General features: G+C 38.6%; 1 pseudogene; it reads right to left on the bottom strand.

Moving 5' to 3' along the window:
* Positions 1-4812: 4812 nt before the first annotated feature.
* Positions 4813-5679, bottom strand: LOC101601825 (annotated as a pseudogene).
* Between the last annotated feature and the right edge of the window lie 383 nt (positions 5680-6062).

The following is a 6062-nucleotide window of genomic DNA, read 5'->3' on the forward strand; positions in this document are numbered from 1 at the left end:
GCCATTGTGTGTATATTTTAACTCTAGTGTTGAGCTCTCAGCAGCTTCTGGATTATTGTGTGGTGCATTTTGAGAATCCTTAGTGTCTGCCTCTATCACTCTGGTGTCAGTTGTCAGGATGGTCATGAAAACAGCACTCTTGCTCATCTCACAAATTTCTCTCTGATTTTATCTGGGCTCTCGCTGTTGTGTGAGGGCTTCCCTCTGCAAGGGAATCCGCTATCTGTTCTTGTTTTGTTGATAGACTTTGGTTGTCCTCAGTTCTTACTGCCTTCTGAAAAAGAAAAACAGATTCTGTAATTGAGAGTGAGATCAGCGTAGGTTTAAGGGGGAAAGCATTGCTAATCTGGAGAGATTTTGATGGATGTCTCCTCTATTTAGGCCAAAAACTTGTGGAAGCTTCTTATTAGAGGCCATAATCTTGGTCTCCATAGGATTCTGACTTGGTTCCTAGTTCCAGCTATTGTTTCTATTCAAGGGAATGAATCTCTTAGCCAATTAGAAAACCATTGATTACCAACCTAGGGAGGGTGCCACCACTGCAGATATGAACATCTTGTCAGGCTGATTGCTTTCATATAGCAGTTTCCCTGCTGGCTCACAATGTTGTTGTTCATTTACCCCCAGCAGATCATGTAGCACTTTATAGGCTAACCACATGGGAACTGGCTTCCTTCTAGATTCAGCTGAATCTCTGTATGTTCTGTGTCAGCTACAGGGGATGTCGTCAGCAACAGTCTTAACTTTTACCTCTGATGGGTAATAAAATTATTTAACAGTAGCCTGTCTTGTTTGGGGACCTCACAGGTCTCTATGATCAATAGCTCAATGTGGATTATAACTGACTTCTGGAACTGGGAGTTATAAACCAGAGCCAAATATTTAATGGTTAGGGTTCATCCCAGACTCTCCAGAGCCATTCATACTCGATTATCCCACCATACTCCTTCTGAGGTATATCTTTAAGTCTACTATCCAGGAAAAAGGTTTCTATGCTACCAACTCATTTTGAATTTAGTTTTGTATTTCCCTTTGCCCTCACATTCTACTCTCCCTACACTCTTCCATCCTTCTTATCTGTCCCTCAAATTGCCTGTCAAGTATGCCTGAAACTCAATATATTTCAGGTTCATAACCACAGATGAAGGAATAACATGTGGCATATTTGTCTTTCTGTGCTTGTGTGAGTTTGCTTAGTATTATCTGTTCCAAGTATTTCCATTTTCCTACAAAATTCCATTATATCATTTTTCCTTAGTTCTGAGTAGAATTTCATTGTGTATATGTACTATATCTTTATTATCCATTCATCAAGCAATGGACATCTGGGTTGATTCCAGTTTTTACTATTGTGAATTGAATAGTGATAAACATGGTTCAGCAAATATCTCTACAGTGAACAATAGAGCTTTTAGGATAGATGCCCAGTAGAGGAATAACTATGTCAGGTGGGAGCTCTATTTGCATCTTTTTCAGGAGTCTCCTTGTTGATTTCCATGGTGATGAAGGGGAATTCTACATAATATAGGAATGGTGAAAGACTTCCTAAAACTGTAGTACAGGAAATTAAACAATCATTCATCCAGCGTGGTCTCACAGAGTTAAAAAGCTTTTGTACATACAAACATACCATAAAGAGAGTGAACAGAGTATCCACAGAATGGGAGAAAATCTTCACTAGCTATGCCACTGACAGAGGCCTAACATAAAGAATTTACAAATGTCTCAAAAAACTAAGCAATACAAAAACAAACAACTGAATATGAAAAAAACAAATAACTGAATATGTAATTATCAATGTAATAAATATAAGTGGATAATATTCACTTAACAAAATATTCAACATCTTTAACCATTAAGAAATTGTAAATTAAAACAAATATGAGATTCCAGTTTACTCCAGTCATGATAGCAATCACTAAAAAATCAAAGGACAATGAATGTTGGTGAGGATGTGGGGAAAGAGGAACCCTCATTCACTGCTGGTGAGAGTGCAAACTTGTACAACCACTATGGGAATAAATATGGAGATGCTGAAAAAGATGAAAATAGAGCTACTAACTGACCCAGAAAACTGCTTTCCTGGGCATCTACTCTAAAGGTTCCACTATCACTGCAGAGATGTCTGCTCAACCATATTTATAGCTGCTCAATTCACAATAGATAAAAATTGGAATAAGCCCTGATGCTCATTTCTTGATGAATAGATAATGAAGAGTATTTCTAAGCAATGGAATTCTATTCAGCACTAAGGAAAATGATATAATGGAATTTATAGGAAAACAGATGTACTTGGAACATATCGTAGTAAGCAAACTCATACAAGCACAGAAAACCAATGCCGCACATTCTCCCACATCTGTGGTTCCTAACCTGAGCATACCTGATAGGCAACTAGAAGTATAGACAATAGGGTTGGTAGGTCTTAGGGTAAGGGAATGGGAGGTTTGGGGGAAATACAAACAAAACTAAATCTAAAATGAACTGTTACCATAGAAACCTTCCTTCTGGATAGCAGACTAAAAGATATAATGATCCTCAATAGTTGTATGGGGGGATTGTCTAGTAAGAAGGGATCTGGAGATGGTTGGATGAAGCCTAGCTTTAAAACATTTGGCTCTGGCTTGTACTTCCCAGTACCAGATATTGGTAACAATCCACATTGAGCTGCTGATCTGAGACACCTATGAGGTCCCCAAAACAAGACATGCTTCTGTCAAAGCACTTGATTATCCACCTGAGGTAATATGTAAGACCCTATTGATGAATATGCCACATGCAGCCAACACAGAACATTGAGAAATCCAGCTAGAATCTGGAAGGAAGCCAATTCCCAGATGGTCTTCCTATATAATGCTCAAAAGTCCTACATGAACTGCTAGGGGAAAATGGCTGACAACTTTGTGTGCTAGCAGGGGACACTGCCATACCAAAGCAATCAGCCTGATGGGTAACCAATGGCTGTCTGGCTAAGAGTTCTGCTCAGTGGAAAGGAACCTACAGCTGGAACTAGAAACTTAGTCAAAATCCTATGGGGATAAAGATTGTGGACTCCAACAAGAAGTTCCCACTAGTGTTTAGCCAAAAGAGAGGCCACCCCCCCAAAAAAATCTCTATCCCATCTATCTCTATGCTGACCTCATTCTCCACTGGAGAATCTTTTTATTTTTATTTTTTCAGAAGGCAGCGAGAACTAGAGATAAACCACCCCTCTCACATCAGCCAGACCCAGGTGAAAACACACAGGAATTGATGAGATGACCAAAAGTGCTGCTTCAATGGTGAGGAGCCTAACAACCAATGCTAAGATGATGGACATAGACACAAAGTCAACTTAAAACACAACCATGAGAGGTGGGCATGGTGGCTCCCATCTTTAATCCCAGACTTAGGAGGAAGAGAGAGAGAGAGAAAATAGAGAATGGGCATGGAAGGGCATCTAACCACTGCAAATCATCTCCATATGCATGTACCACTTTGTATTTTGTGCATCTGCCTTTGCTTGGGTATTGGGGAATTGAACCTATGTAGTTAGGCTTTGCAGATCAGTGCCTTAAATATCCAGTCATCTGTCCAGCCCTAAAACTTGTTGTTAATCTTAATCATAATAAAAAGTTAAATTTGGATATTATTCATGCAACTTAATTAGGCAGTAACTAAATTATTATGAGAAAAAATGTATAAATCAGAACACTTTAAGTGGAATTTGAAAGACAACAATTAATGTAAGAGACAAAGAAGACTTAAAAAGACTACCAATGATATAACAATTTTTAACTTGAAAAATGTGTAATAATTTCAAACAAATTTTATAAAGTGTTCCAGGCCATCTAAGAAAGTAAGCTGTATTATACAAATATAAAAAGGAATGAATGATGATATGTTAAATGATCCAAGGAATTCTGCTTCCCCTTGAAGTCTTCAGTAGCATAATAATATATATGTGGTACATATGTTGCTTTTTTGTGTACACATTTAGTTTTATTGTAACAAAGCAACTGGTACACTTAATGTTTAAAACTGAGCAGTACTTTCCAGTGAAAACAAAGAAAATTTAAAAATAAAACAAAATTACAATAGAGAATGTCAATTCCAAATAAATCCTACAGGTTCTGCTGATTCTCCTATAGAGTGGCAAGGCTCAATTCATCATTAGGAGAGAATTTTATTTTTAAAGTGTCATCTTAAACTGCAAGGATGTCCATTAAACACCGCAATTAAGCATGCCAAAGGAGAAGCCATGTTGTCAAAATTCCTACTTAACCCACCCAGACATCTCAAACCCACCCTTTGCTGACCTTCTATACCCCATTTTTTAAAAGATTTTTTTTCTTTTTATTAAACAAGAGAAAGTAGACAGGTACATGTTGGTAAATGCTAACTATCCATATTAACATAGAGACACAGTGTAATCTCTGAGCCCAATATACAGAGAAAGGAGGAAAGAAGCTAGAATCTATGCACTACTACACAGGGCCAGCACCCTCCAGCTTCTGTCAGAGTGAAGGGAGCAGAAGGTTTTTCTTTTTTTTTTTTTTCACACAGAGCATGGTGGTGGTGTTGATTCCATATGGCTTTTGTTTAGACAGGAAGGGATAAAAATGAATTTAGAACAATTATTTCTTTTAAAAAAGATTCTTTTGCTGTTGTATTCTGATCAGGGTAATTTCCCCCCAAAATAAGATGAGAACCATGATGTTGAGAAAAAGAGACCTCAAAAATAGGGCTACTGAGCATGAGAGGTTGTGGGGAGAAAAGACTGCAACTTGCTCCCAGGGACTGGAGAAAATTTAAAAAATATAAAAGGTTGGAACCCATCAGTGTTCTTTTCTGTTAGTCATCTTCTCCTTCATCCTCCTCTCCTTCTTCCCCTTCATCATCATCTTCATCTTCTTCACCTTCATCTTCATCCCCTTCTTCATCAATATCTTCCAATCCTTCTTCTTCATCATCTTTCCCCCTCTCCTTCTTCATCATCCATATCAGGAACCAGCTTGTACTGCAAGTGATTTGGCCAAAGCTCATCTTTGATGACCTCTCCTAACTCATCCGCACCTGCCTCAGAACGGTCTGTAAACCAGGTCAAGAAGCTCTCTGGCTCCTCATGCTGCCTCTTTCCACAGGCTTTATTCTGTGTGTGACTTGAACATTTCATCAAATCCTTTCCAGATTTCCATTTGATTTCAGTGGACTTTGACGATGGATCCCCACTCTCATTCAGATGAAATTCTTTGGAGAGGACTTTATTTTCAAAGTAAGGATTTTCATCAAAATAAAAATCTATTCTGTAGCCTGATTTTATATCTTCAAATTCTGTCAACTCAACTCTGGTCAGATAATGCAGCACCTCTTCGTCTAAGCAGTGCAGACACTTGTGGATGGTTGACAAATGTTGTTACCCAAAATTTGGGATTTGGGCGATCAATTCTGACCTCTTCTGAAAAAATGATTGGTGAGGTTTGTTATATTTCGTTCTACTTTCAAAATTTCTTCACTGGCTTGTTCATTAAGTCTGTCTATTTCATTTTGTACTTCATCAATATGTTCAATTGCTTCTTGCTGTTCTTTTTCTCCCTTCTGCAAACCGGGCGAGGCTGATGAGTAGGCCGGCTTCACCGCAGAGGCCGGTCTGGGATTCTTGGGTTGAGGCAGAAGTGGAGATTGGTGTTTCCAGGCCATGCCATGAAGAAAAGTCCCACAGCCACTAAGCCGGCCTGGGAGCCAGCAGAGCACAGCAGCGAGGGGAAGCCGGACGAAGAGAGGCGGCCCCAAGTAGCAGAGGTTTAAAAGTGCCCCCTATGTTGCTTTTTTTAATCAAACAATTTTAGTAGAAAGTTTAACAGCCTTAAGAAACTACTTTTCACTACCTGATAAAGTATAGTCTCTGCCTGTTCAGATGTCATCTGCTTTCTTTCATAAACCAATGTTCTATTTTTATTTTTCTTGGTACGAAAATAAAACTCATTAGGAAGATGGGATTCTGTCTTCACTCAAAGAAAAATGACTTCCAAATATAAACCAGACAAACATCTGACATAAGGCATGTATACATGAAGAAAGTC

This window comes from Jaculus jaculus, chromosome 1, assembly GCF_020740685.1.
Source record: "Jaculus jaculus isolate mJacJac1 chromosome 1, mJacJac1.mat.Y.cur, whole genome shotgun sequence".
Taxonomy (NCBI): domain Eukaryota; kingdom Metazoa; phylum Chordata; class Mammalia; order Rodentia; family Dipodidae; genus Jaculus; species Jaculus jaculus.